The 14,839-nt window shown below is 39.0% G+C and overlaps 1 protein-coding gene across 1 annotated transcript in view; it reads right to left on the bottom strand.

Moving 5' to 3' along the window:
• Positions 1-14,761, bottom strand: part of XRCC4 (X-ray repair cross complementing 4) — a 185,082-nt gene extending 170,321 nt beyond the window's left edge. Inside the window, exon 1 of the mRNA XM_080362460.1 lies at positions 14,746-14,761. The gene's annotated coding sequence lies outside the window, so the exon portion shown is untranslated. The remainder of the gene's footprint in view (positions 1-14,745) is intronic.
• Positions 14,762-14,839: the final 78 nt, after the last annotated feature.

Here is a 14,839-nt window from a genome sequence, read left to right on the forward strand (position 1 = left end):
AAGAAAAAATACAGAAACTAAATCATACTCTGTCCCTTATTTATTTACTATAAGGTGAGAGCATGCATCTCATCCACTCTAAAGGCAAAACTTAAGATATGTACACCAGTATATTTCCAAAATAAGAATTTCAGAGGGAGGAAGTTGGACATGGCACTTGAACACCCTGTATGTTCACAGGATTCACAAATAACTTTGTTCAACATCTTGAGAAGATACATCGCTAAGTCAAGAAATGAAGAAAATTAAAACACTCCCTTTATAACTAACATTTCTTGATTCACCTGCCTGCTTACTTCCAGGTTTTTAAAATGTATGAACCCAATTGCAGAATATAGTGATTTCAAATTAGTGGCATCTGTTTGAAACACTCTGTATATGCTCTTACCACCCCATGAGCCCTCAACACACCAAGCATACACACCTCCAAGAAATTTGTTTGAATCTACACTTCAGTCATTTCCACAGAAGATACCATATATACGTAGATCGCACAGTAGCTCCCATTGTTGTGGTTGATATCATTATCTCCCAAATTCTAACTGTAGATTCTAAAAGTAAAAGCAAAACAAAGAAAACCCCCGGAACAACAACAAACAAAACAAAACAACAAACAAAAAACAAAAGAGTACATTCCAACCTGCTATCAAATAATGCTTTTAAAGGCCACTTATTCAATGGAATAATTCACTGTCCTAACCAGCACACATGCAAAATTCCAGCCAAGAGTCCAGCATGTGCTTGTCTAAGAATCTACTTTTATACATTCAAAAAGCAGTCCCACTAGAAATATTACTAGTAAATTTTTAAATGAGTGCCAAACCATTTCTCTGCTGTGGCTGTTGTCTCAGTCCATTAACGCTACACCTAAAGTATAAGAAGTCACAGCTGTTTTAAGTGCTCTGGGCCAGACGCTTAGCCAGAACAAAATAATTGCAGATGTACTGACAAAGGAGCCTGAAAAATACATGTCAACTTGGGACCTGAACTTCCAGAGAACTGGTCACACTAGCATGTAGGAGCTGGCACTGCTTTTTTATGATTTTACTAGCGTCCCCATCTACATCAAGTCATAATTTCAACTTGAGAGACAGCCAAAAATATAAAGGATGAGAGAGAGTTGAAACTTTAAGAGTCTACACTTCTACATCTTTGCGTGCAAAGGTAGGGACACAGGTAAAACCTCTATTAATGCTAAAAATGGTTAAAACAGCCACCTAAATTTTGGCACTCTCACTATTTAACAGTCCAGATTCTGCTGAAGCTTATTAATTAAAAAAAAAAAATCATTTAATAAAACCAAGCTATTTTTATAGCTATCCAGCAAACTAAATTACCGAAATCACATCAGTGCTATCACAATCTAAAAGCACCTCTGCGTCTATCAGACCAGAGGAGTACCTTTGAGTACCATGCAATATTCAGCAACACTGCCTATGTAGGTTCTTACTGTTCAATGTCTCAATAAAATGAGAGCAGTCAGTACTTTCTTCCTCCCTTAATTACAATAAAGAAAAAAAAAAGCTGCAGAGAAACTGGCCATTAGAAAGCCAGTGTTTTTCTCCTTAAGGGCACAGGAGGTCACAGCACATTACCAGCACCTCACCATGTCAGACCCAAGGATCTGAGACAAGCTTGCAGGTGGGAACAGTTGAGTCCCACCCCAAATTTGTAAATCAGAGGCTTTATTGAGGCCTTCGAACAGTTGAGGATTGAGCTGTTTTTCTTTAGCACTTTGTCCCTTTGGTCTTTGGCTTCTATGATCTATATTAGGCAATGTTTCTTTCTGAGGAGAAATCAGCTGTTGGCTGGTGTGCAATTGACTGGTGTCTACTTTCTGAACAAACAGCGTACACAGTTGCTTCTGAATAAACAAGACACTTTTAAAATTGGTTTACAAAGAATTTTATATGTTGTTTTGGATAGCACTAGGCATACACCAAAAGCCAAATCTTTTAGGCTGCTCCAACACAGCATCATTGATAATATTTTGAACTTCAACATTTTATTTTTTTCCATGCAGACTAATGGCTTTTTTTTTTCCAATTGCTTTGGCTGCAGGTGTTTCAAACTTCAGCAGTTATGCATGGAAGGCTACTTACTGATCAGAAAGAGCTACTATGTCTGTCTAAAGGAGCAATTAACTTAAGTGCTTTCTTGTTGAGAAAAACAGGGAGCTATCCACAGTGTGTTCAGAATAGAAGATGAGCACACACAGCACACTGCTATTGAAGTCTATAATTGGATCCCCCCTGCCATTGGCTTGACCACAACATACACTACAAATCAGAATCTAATAATCAGAAGAAAGTGTATAGTTAACCTATGATCAGGTACTATTCAGGAGATGCTATATGTACTTATAAACGGATTATTTGTCAGGAAATACACAGATTGCTTTTAAAAATTAAAACTAGCTATTATCACACTTTCTCACAGAAGGAAATAAGATAATGTCTGTATTTATGAATATTTCTAGAGATATTCTTCATACAATTTTATATTCTCTCATGTTAATTTAAAATTCCATTAACTTCAATACTTCAAGAGGAAGAGAATTAATTATCTGTCAAAAACTTCAACTATGATTCAGTTAATCCAAGATGTACTATGCACCTAATAAGAACATCCTCATTTTTCTGTTCTTTTTACATGAAACTGATTGGGCCAACAAACATGAAGAAAAGAATACAGCATCCTTCCTATCACATCTCACAATAAGCATCCCATTCCCTTGGCCACAAGATTTGAAGACACTTCAGTGAAGACACTGAAGAAAGATTCAATAATAAACTTCAGTTGTAAGTTAAAGATACATCTGAAGACCAAAGAAGATAAAACAGCTTGCATTCCTAATAAAATTTAGGGGGCTAACACATTTGTATGTTACACACAATCTAAATTGTATCTAGTTGCTCTTTTGTTTAATTTTGTTCTATATTAAAAATACAAGGATCACAGTTTTGGCAATAACTTTTTTCTTGCAGATAAAGGAAATGAATCAAAAACTGGCACTGGATATGAAGAAGGGACTGAATGACTTTATAACTTCTTGCAGACGGCTGCATGGCCATTTAAAAATTTCAGTCCTGCATGACAACATTTGATCAAGAGATTGACTTCAAGACAGCTGCAATAAGGACTCACATGGCTAACATTTCCCCCGCTCGCTTCCCACTGTTCCGTGACAGCCACAAAAGGATTGGAAACATGCACATACTTCTTTTTGTGCAATTGTCCAAAAAAAAAAAAAAAAACCCCAAACCAAAAAACAGTCTTAAGCTTGTCAGACTTCATGGATATGCAAGATTGGCCACAAAAGATCGGCAGTCTACGATAAGAAACAATCCTTGTCAGACTTATTTACTACAGTCACCAGCTGAAAAATGAGGAGAAACAGAAGGAAGCAGACAGTCAACAACCTTTATAGTAGGAATCATACTAACAAGCTTTGATCTTAATTGTAGCTTGGAGGCAAAGCCCACCCTGGTGTCTTTCATCCTCTTGAAGTCTCAGACCTTAGCCACTACCAACTCCAGGCTTGCCAAGCTTACTCATAAGCATCTATACTAGGAAACAGTTTAAGCTAGAACAAGGTTAAATAAAAGAAACAAACAAACAAAAAACACAGAAAAAAATAAACATCAAAGTGTGCAATTATACTAGTAAGTAAGGGAGTATCTGGATAGATTTCCAAAAGGCACAAACCTTTGTTTTTCACCCTCTTCTGTGAATTCTTCCCAACGCTAACCATTAAAAGCGCTCGCTGTCAAACCCACACTTTCCAAAATCCATATCAAAAAAACCCTAAGGTTTCCGTAGATAAATCAGGACACGCTAACTGAATGTTATAGACCTGTGAAAAATAAAATTAGGTCACATAATTGAAATATTCCCCGATGAAAAAGTTAATTTTAGTCCTGAAGTTAATAAAAAGCATGTCTAGAACTACGCAAGGATCAAAGATGACCACCAGACCAGCTTCAATGGGCAGATCTGGGATGCAAAGTCAGCAGGTGTGCCCAAGAGACCCAGACTCACCACCTTTTTTTTGCCTCTGGGAGGTGCAAGACCCAGTGAATCTTTTACAAACCTACTTCGGCAGTAGGTCAGCCTGGCTTTCCAAAGCCCTACCAAATCCAATGGTGGCATGAAGCCGCAACCTTCTTGCAACATTTTCTATTTATTAAGACAGATAACTGACTTTTTAATTTAAAAAAAAAAAAAAATCAATTTTGCTGTAATCTCTCTGAAAAGACATGATCAAAAAATAATAAATAACGAAACAGAAAAAAGGAAGCAAATCTCTACAGTTCTGCCAGATGCAACTTTTGTGCCTGCCATGTACAATTAGTAAGAACCATGATTTGGGAATTCCTAGTATCTTAGTCACATTCCCAAAGGTGTCTCTGAAGTTTTCAATAACTATTTTCCATTTGAGTATAGGGAAAAAAAAAAAGGCTCCATGTTTCAACCACCCTTCACTCATCCAAAAATACTCAGATACATATGTCTTTTTGATGTATAGTTGGATAACATAGTAGTCTTGTTGAGGTATCATCTGTTTTCCAAAACACTGCCTTCTTTACGATTAAGTATTATCAGGATATTCTACACAAAACAAATCTGTCCTACAGGCTTCCTTTGTTTTCTATTCTTCAGTCCCCATATAGAGCTATTATAACCCTAATCAGTTTGACAAGTTTCTATAAATGTTTGACTTAACATCACTAAGCAATGGATTCTACTAAACAGTTGAATCCAGATTGAATTCACATAGCTCCATAGGGAATAGTAACAATTCAGAAACAAGGCTAAATGAAACAAAGAAATCAGGGTCAGCTAGATATGGATGGATATGATTCTATATGTAGGATTTCTGAAGAGCTTTGAAAAACTGAGCACAGTAACTTGGAAAAACAAGTAGCACCAAATGTAGCCACTTCAGTGGGACAAGAGCAGATATAAATATGAAGGCTTACATGTCCTTCCTCTTACCTCTACACCCAAACACTTTTCAAAGAGATGCATTATTTTAATTTCACGTCCCTGTCAAACTCATAAAAGATATGCCTACACTCTAAATTGCTTTATCTTGCAAAATGGTTTCCTAAGGCATTTTCTTTGAAGAAAATTCCTGCATTACCCGGTCTTCACTTAACTAAAGTTTTATTATGTTTTTCTTTCCATCTGCTATTTATCTACTGGAAAAGGTAACATTGATCTCCCTGAAAACAAAAAGCTACCACTACTTTAATTTATTAATTTAAACATTGTAATTCATTTTGTTTCATCTGGCCCTTACAGAAATATAATTCACAAGACATTTTCAATGAACTGGGATATTCGCTTTCAATGCACTTCTATTTCAATTTTGCAGCTCTTTATTCAGGCATGTTTATCACTTTGCATTGAAAATAAATTGTGGTTTGGGTGGATCAGGCTGAGCGATCAGAGTTTGAAGGTAAGGCAAAAAGACATCTGTCCATATTGAACACTGATTTCAACTGTTTCCAGAAATGGGCAGAGGTTCAGCTTTGCTTCTTTAACCTGCCTCGAACGTGAAGCCAGGAGCTTCAACGGATCAGGTAACACGACAGGATTATATGATGTCGGTGCCTTGTTGTATATCACTCTGAAAAGAGACAAGAAATCCACAGAAAAGTGAGGCACAAGTTTAGCACAGGCTTTGTGAGAACGGACATTGGGCAAACCAAAATGGGGAAAAGCACCAGTCCATACCCAAGAACAATTGACATGTCGCTGGAGGGGGCCTATGGCACAAGCCCCACAGCCTCACCAATCTCTGAGCAAACAAAAAGCTTTGTTTAAAAAAAAAAAAAAAATAGATAATACAGAAATAGCAAATGCAGTGGCCACAGACTCTGCGTCCTAAGGAATCACGTGTCTATTAGTTCAGTCTCAGTCAGCACTATGTCCACTAACCACATTTAGAAAGGAAAGAGGACATGAAGAGCTTCAGAAGAGTCATTCGTACTTTTTACATATTAAATTCTATACATACAAAGTTTTTCGAGACACATTAGATCACTGCTTTTCTAAGTAGTTTTCCTGACTCTTTCATGTAGAACAAAAACAACCCCTGCACAACCTTCTCTCAAAAACTAAACCCAAGATGCTCAATGCCAAGCAGGGGGTCTACTTAAAGAAGCCAGCTTTTCAATATTAGTTTTCCCTCGGAACTGCTACAGAATGCTAGCTTGCACTGGAACAAAAAGAAATTTGCAGACTAATATGAGCACACAGCAGGGGCCTAGCAGTGGAAAAATGGCATTGGGAGTTGAACTGAGATTGCAAATAGGTACTTATTAGGAAAATATAGCACAAAAGTTATTTGATACTGCACCAGTTAGACACAGTTTTGAGATCTTCAAGTGAAAATTATTACAAGGTGAATCTGTGGAGCATCAGTGTTGAGGTCTCAAAAGTGTTGCTTTAAGACTGTAAGGAACTTCTTTCCCAGAAATGTTAAATCAGTTGTTATGGCATGATGACATAAAAAATTATGGGGTGGTGGGGCAGAAAGTGAAACAGAACAAAAGGAAAAAGTATTTTTAAAATCAGTCTCAGTTAAGCTTAGGCTTCACTGCATGTGGGGTCACACTTCACCTTCATGTTGCGGGGCTTTCTGAACTGCAGAAGCAAAACAGAACCACTACTGCACATCACTGCATTACATGAAACAATTTACGATATTACAGAATGACTCTGAACTAGTGCAGGTAGATGATCATAAAAAACCCAGCCTTTTGTGCAGAAGAGTCAATAATCCACAGCTACAACAAGATACAATTCCCCTACTGCATTTTCTTCCCTTTTAATATTACACGTACATTCATTTGTTTTGCACCATGAAGAACAAATATCACAATATGAATCTCAAATTAAGAGCCTATACTAAAATATCCTCCCTCACCTCATTATTTATAGAAGAGGAAAAACAAACAAACAAACAAACAAATGCTCAACAAAAAACACCACACACAGAAAAACACCAAAACAACACACATCTATTTTCAGGACAGTCGAGGTTAATAAAACAAATCCATGGAACAGACAAGATTAAAGAAAGATTATAAATCATAAAGCACAGTTTTCATCTATATACTTCCCTGACCAAGACAGAGGAAAAACAACAACAAAAAACTCTTCTCTCTAACATTGCATTCAGGAGATTATGAAATGTAACTCAAGTAGGTCTATTACCAAGAGATGCATAAGAATGCTTCAGATGGTTCCTTGAGTCTTATCTCAAAAAATAATTATCCTTTATGACAGCAATGCCTAGCTTTCACTGAAATTAACATTTCTGACCAATCTCCATTATGCCTGTGGCCACAGCGTGCTGTATTCTTAAATTGATGTTAAGTTTCACAGCTGGAGAAGGTTAATATGAGCCCACACAAGACAGTTTGCTGCCCACAACTACTATCTAGGCTTCCCTCATTGGCTCAGTCAACACAAATCTCTCCTCAGGTTTTTGTGAAGTTTCTACCATAAGCTAGACACAGCTGACAGCATTTGGAAAGCCCCACATTCCCTCTTTCCTGTCCAGCTACTGTGCTGAAAAGGGTGGCCTCTAAGATCCTTTTGTAGACCTGTAAACAAACAATCCCTTTCATAATATTCTGCATCATTTTTAAAAACAAATGCAGCCTGTGATAGGATATATAGCCTCACTCTTCTCCTCATTGCATTAATTTTTCCATCCCAAGGCAGAAAGCAATTTGGCTGATGGCAAGATCAAGAACACAAAAGTTCTCAGTCTCTGCACTTTTAAAACCACATAAGATCAGTCTCCCTCTTTTACTATTTTACAGTCTCTGCTCAATCTTTGTGCTTTGTTGGAGGACACCTCTTCCCATAAAACTCACCTAGAAGTCTGCAAAGCAGATTTAGAAGTATTCCAGTAATTTTCCAAACTTTGGACATTTGGACTATTTAGTCAAATATTTTTTTGTTAAATTACTAGTATGCCTCTCAGAAGATAGCAACACAAGAGGCCCTTGCTTAGGCACACATAAAATGAATTTTTTTTCAACTTGGAACTTCTCCTGCAAGTTATGTTCTATACGTTGAACATATTTGACTGTGTCAGATTGGCAAACAACAGTTATTTGTTTAGTACCATACATAATCCAGTATATCTTGATATATTGTAGAGAGCACATCTGATACTAAATTACACTGATAACCTTGAAATTCACAGAAGCCTTCTGCCACCTTTCCTTTTTTTCATCTCATGTATAGAAAAATGGAAGTGTTGAACACTAAAATTCACAAAGACATCCTGATTACAATCACTAGGAGGTGAAGGACACCATTTCTTTACCCAGGAAAGGGACACAGCTCAAGTCGGCAGAAGGACCAGGGATGGAAGCACAGCAAACCCTGCTTTTGGTGCAAAAATTTTCATTTCATGAACCATTTTATGGTATTTTACAATAGCTTTCTAAATGAGATTCTTTGTTATTTAGCAAAGTTAGCCCAAATCATAACATAAATGTGTATGCACATTATTCTACATTTTCCCCACAACAGCAGCACATTTTGCCAAATATAACAGTGAAGAAATTACAGCTGCATCTTATTAACCTTGGACATATAAACAACAGTTTAAGACCTTAAAAATCTCAGCCTAAAATTGCAGCAATTCCACTTACTCTTCAAGGACACATGGTGCTTTTTCATCTGGGGTTCCTGAGCTTTAACATTCCTGAGCTCTTTAAAAACATTCTCCACCTACTGCTAAGCCCTACGTGACAAGAGGAAAGGATTAAAATTTTCATCCTCGAGTGTCACTGAAAGATAACAAGGACGTCAAAAATAGGCAATGAGACAAAACAGCAAGTGACCCTGTAACACCCGTGGCACAAGCAGGTTACATGTGACATAGTGAAGCCAACGTGCAGTATGGTAAACCATTTTAAATTATCTCACCCACACTGAAATGGAAGTCTGTTGGTCAAAACAGACAACTGTAAGCTATCCAGCATCATTGCAAGCCTGCGGGCAAGAGAAGACACCATCAGCAGTGACACTGGGACTGTGTATGTCAGAAGAGGGGTTACAGTCACCTGTGTCACATACAGCATAATTATTTCTACAGCAAGGCCATGACACCATTTTATTTTTGCAACAAGCTGGAATGTGTTGCTAAATCGTGCAGTTAAACCTGGCATCAGCACATCAGTTGTATGTGACTTTATCTGCTCTTTATTGTTTTTTTTTTCCCTTTTAAATAATACTTAACGGAAAAGCTTTGTTTTGCAACTTGAAAGTAACGACTTGATGTATATGTTTTAGTCCAGATAAATGCTTAAACTATAGAATTTAAATGCTCAGGCATTTTTAAAGATCATTGATGTACCTTTGCATACCACAATAGTGTTTAACTCATTAAATTTAGTTCTTAAGTACTTCACCAAAAGATATATTAGAATCATTTTGGACATCCAAGATGCTGCTATTCTGCTCACTTCACTATCAACACGAAAATAATTCCTGAAGTGCCTGTAACACCACAGCTTCATGTAGAAAATCACTCTCTACAACAGTAGTCCAAAATATTGAGCGTATAAAGTAAAAGGCAAGTGCCTTCTCCCTACAGTCTCAACAACATAGCCACCATCATCTGACCCAACGAATTAAGGTATCCCAGACTACAAACTCGGTTTCTCTGTATCTCATATTGAGCATAGCATAATAGCTGGCATATTCATTCCTTACAGTCTTTCAAGACCGTACTCAACTCCTATAAAACAGAAGTGCACATAATTCACAGAGTTTTATCATACAGATAGAGGACAACAATTTACACAAAATCTGCCATGAAAACCAGAAATTTTAAGGTATAGGAAATCCCCTTGTTTTATGAACATTCCTTATCATACATCACCTGACACAGAAAATGTCTGGTCATAATACTAGTTAAAGCACTTCTTCCAAGCACCTCTGATGTGAAGACCAAGGACTTAGTATTCTTTCTTGCTCAGAATAGCGAACTCCAAGCATTTTACACCTATTGTGGTCTGTCATGAATGTAGTATGTACTTCTGCAAGCTAACAGAGAGATGCACAAACAAAAGAGGAGCCATACCCAAGTGTAGCTATCTTTTTTTGTAAAACAGTGCCTTGTTCTAATACCATTGCCAGTGTATAGAACGCTACCTACTCACTACATGTATGCCTGGATAATACATATCCCTCAGGTTCCATTGCCTCCTAAACTAAACACATTTGTAGCTGTAGCAACTATGCAAATAAGATTGTATGCACTCAAGCTTGTAGTTGAAGACACTAGAAACAACTGACATAGATATGATGTAAAAGCAAAAAAAAACCCCAGCATGATCAGCTTTTGCCAATCATACAAACTAGCGTATCTCAGAAAAACCCACGTTTATACTTTATTTGCAAATGACTTTTTTCACCTCATGTATACATATGCACACTTGTTATGCACCAAATCGTGTTTATACAGATGTACCTGTCATGCTAGTCACCTGCCTGTGATATTTTTAAACTATCTCCTTCAACACACCTACTTCTTATGAAAGTAAGAGACACAAGGGAAGATAAATACCTAGCCTCCCACACTGTTTTGTTATAATGCTTCCTGCATTTGAAAACAACCTAGAAGCTTAATCTTTGAAGCCACCTTTTTTTTACTTTTCATTATACACACAATTCCTTTGTGTGCTCTACTGCTTAAACACTCAACTGAACAGCAGGCAATCTCTTCACTGGCAAATCGCACTTCTAAAACATTTCTTAATACATATGTACTACCAAGCACAGCCAATACCATTAAAACTTCTTTTAACAAAAACAAAAACCAACCATATTACAATAAGGAAAACCAGTATGCATCATACTGGTTTTATTTACCTAGTAGAATATGTCCATATAGATAGTTTAAACTTCCAATTTATTTTGCAATTTCGACAGACCATTATGCATATCCAGGCAATTCCTGTAGACACTACCCACTGAGCTATCCAGCCACTTGTAGTTGGTTTTACATTAAAAAACACAAACTAGGAGGGGAAAAACAAACAAACAAAAAACACAAAACAAACCAAACAAAAAAAAATCCCTGCAGTAGCACTATCAGAAATGTCATATTTAAATCAACATCCTGTATGTATCACACTGTACCTAAGAAGAAACTGTCATGCTAGGTACACTGAGGCAGGTACACTGAAGTTTCCAGAAGGTTGGTAATAATCAAATGTCAGTTTTCCCATAAGGGCAAAATAAGCAGCTGAAAATATTTAATATAGCAGGTAATCAGTGAAAATCATTCTCCAAATAGCTGAGACTTTTGGAAGCTTCACTTGCAAATTAAATCGCTAGGCTAAATAAAAAACATTTTTGCAACAATCCACATTGGATTTCATAGGTGAGCTTACCAGAAACTTTCAAAGTAGATACCAGTATACAAGAACTATCACACAAGGCATGTTTGCAAACAAAACTACTGAACTAAAGGAAGCCATTTGACCACCTGGAACCAGACTTGACTATAGTGACTGAGAACTGACAGCTGCAGGCTCCTGCGCAGGTACAGAAGCAATTTTTCAATGTCAGTAACTAATGCACATTCAGAAACCAAAAATGAAACCTAAAAGGAAAACCAAACCAGTTTTGTTTTTCCAGCTCAGAGACACATAAACAAGTTCAAAAGTATTATTGCCTCTAAAGTCTAGGGTAATGGTAACCATAAGAGGTTGAACTTTTTGTTGGTTGTAGTTACAACTTCTTTCACTTTAGAAATCTACCTTAATTTGACATCAAGCAAACACTTTCACATCAGGCTAACTAGATAAGGCTGTTTTGAGAAATGTCTTTCTGCATTTTAATTTAATTCCACTTTTCATCCAGAACCTTGATGCATGAATAAAATAAATTGATCTGGTAAATGTAATTCACTAACAGAACAGGACTAATAAGTATGAAAATGTTGTGACAAAATGACTACGCATCTTGGTGATTACCTGTTAAATCAATGGATAAATCTGCAAGTTAATGAACCTTCACAGTTACTAGACTTACATAAGAAAAATCAGAGGAAATCTAAAATCAATATCATGTTCAAAATCTACAGGACAGAAAAATAAGTTGTATAAGAAAACCCTTCTTAAATTCTACACCTGCTTATGTTGAAGAACATTGAAGTAATTTTTGTGATTATGCATCTGAAACTACTATTTTCAGAGAACTCAGAATGGTAGTTACCAAAGTTACTACTGCAAATGAAGTTGGTATTTAGAAGACAGTAACAACACTGCAAGTGGACTGTGTATGTTTGTTTCAGTTGCCTTTGTTTTAGTAGAGGACTGCATTGATTCTGCTATACAACATATTTCATACACACACTCCCATTTCTCTACAGCCTCCTACAGCAGCTTCTGGTTAATGTTATCCCAGCTTCTGGTAGGATGAAAACTTTGTTTCGCCTTGCTATAGGAAAGACAAAACCTGTCACACACTCAGACAAGGAAACACAATTTGGCCCCAGTACTGAAAGATGCAGAATGACAAAGACCACAAAACAGAAGGAGTTACTGCTTTTGAAGTTCTGTAAGATACAACGTACTTACAAAAGGAGGAACAGATTATTCATAGAACACAAAAGAGAGGTTCGTCGTGACAGCAACACCTAGGCACCTTACTGTAAATACAAAATCATCACAATGACGTTCTTCTACAGAACTGGTCAGAACACATGCAGTCTTCGTTTTACTCAAGTCCCTCACAGATCAAAGGTATTTTCTAAAAAAAACCAAACAAAACAAAAACAAAACAAAACAAAACAAAACACACACAAAAAACCCACCAACCAACTCCTTCTTTAAAAGCAAATGCCACACTTTTTTCATGGTGAACCAAAATGACGGCCTACCTCTTTCATAGAGCTTCATAGTAGAGCAGGCACTGTAAAAACACCTGCAAGATTCATCTTGGATTTTAATTGCACGGGCTTCCCTTGTAAGAGGACATCCACGCAGAACATTTAAGAAATTTTAGATATTTTATAAAAAAACTTTTCAGAAGCATTTTTCAGAAAGAAAGAAAGAATTTTTAAGGAAGAATAATGATGTGACTTCAAGTGTTAAGTGCAACTACAGAAAAGGAAAGACAATTAAAGCCTCTGTAAGGAGAGAATACAGGACAAGAGCAAAAATACAGGAGACCAGACTGAAGCAGACTGAAGGTTCTGCTTGCTCTTCTCAGCTACCTCACAAAGGCAGGCCAGTCTGGATCTTCCCTACGGTAGAACAGGACTTTGTCATTACAGCAGAATCATAGAACCGTTTGGGTTTGCAGGGACCTTCAAAGCTCATCCAGTGCCACCCCTGCCATGAGCAGGGACATCGTCACCAGCTCAGGTTGCTCAGAGCCCCGTCCAGCCTGGCCTGGGATGTCTCCAGGGACGGTTCATCCACCACCTCTCTGGACAACCTGGGCCAGCGTCTCACCACAGAATCACAGAATCGACTGGGTTGGAAAAGACCTCAGAGATCATCAAGTCCAACCCTTGGTCCAACTCTAGTCTGTTTACTAGATCATGGCACTAAATGCCATGTCCAACCTCACTTTAAAAACCTCCAGGGACGGCGAATCCACCACCTCCCTGGGCAGCCATTCCAATGCCTGACCACTCTCTCTGTAAAGAATTTCTTTCTAATATCCAGCCTAAATTTCCCCTGGCAGAGTTTAAGCCCATGCCCCCTTGTCCTATTGCTGACTGCCTGGGAGAAGAGACCAATCCCCACCTGGCTAGAACTTCCCTTCAAGTAGTTATAGAGAGTGCTGAGCTCACCTCTGAGCCTCCTCTTCTCCAGACTAAACAAGCCCAGCTCCCTCAGCCTCTCCCCATAGGTCTTGTGCTCAAGTCCCTTCACCAGTCTTGTTGCTCTTCTCTGGACCCGCTCCAGCACTTCAATGTCTTTCCTGAACTGAGAGGCCCAGAACTGAACACAATACTCCAGGTGTGGCCTCACCAATGCACCACTCTCATTGTAAAAAACTTCTTCCTCATGTCCAGCCTGAATCTCCCTTCTTTAGTTTAAAATCATCACTCCTTGTCCTATCACAACAGGCCTTGCTAAAAAGTCTGTCCCCATCTTTGTATCAGCCCCATTTAAGTACGGAAAAGCCACAATAAGGTTCCCCTGGAGCTTCGCATCTCCAGACTGAACACCCCAGCTCTCTCAGCCTGTCCTCCCAGCAGAGCTGTTCCAGCCTCTGATCATTCCTGTGGCTCCTCTGGCCCCTCTCCAGCAGGTCCATGTGTGTCCTGTGCTGAGGGCTCCAGAGCTGAATGCAGGACTTCAAAAGCAGCTTATTCAAACACAACCTCGTCAATACGTCACTCATGTTTTTAGGTTTCACTAGCAAGCGGCTCTACACCCCCGAGAGCCGGGGGGCCGAGCGCCGCTCCCCTCACAGAACTGGCCGGCTCTTTGCCCCGCAGGAAGCCGCGATCAGGCCCGGGCGGAAGGCAGCAGCGCGCACCGCGGCCCCTACGTGCCCCGGGCGGCGGGGCCGAGCCGCACCGCCCGCTCCGAGGGGCCTGTAGCTGACATTGGGTCAGCCAAGGGGGCAGCCCCACTTGTCCCGCCCTAGGGCACCTGTGGCACTGGAAGGCTCTCCCGCCCCGGCCCCACCGCCAGCCGTCCCCTCACGACGAGGGGCGGGGCGCCCCGGCTGACCTACCTCCTCCTTCTCCCGCACCGCCGTCCGCCGCTTCCTGTTACCCGAAAAGGCCGCGCTCCCGGCGGCCGCGCGGCAGCCAATGAGAACCTCGCTC

This window comes from Nesoenas mayeri (assembly GCF_963082525.1).
Source record: "Nesoenas mayeri genome assembly, chromosome: Z".
Classification (NCBI taxonomy): domain Eukaryota; kingdom Metazoa; phylum Chordata; class Aves; order Columbiformes; family Columbidae; genus Nesoenas; species Nesoenas mayeri.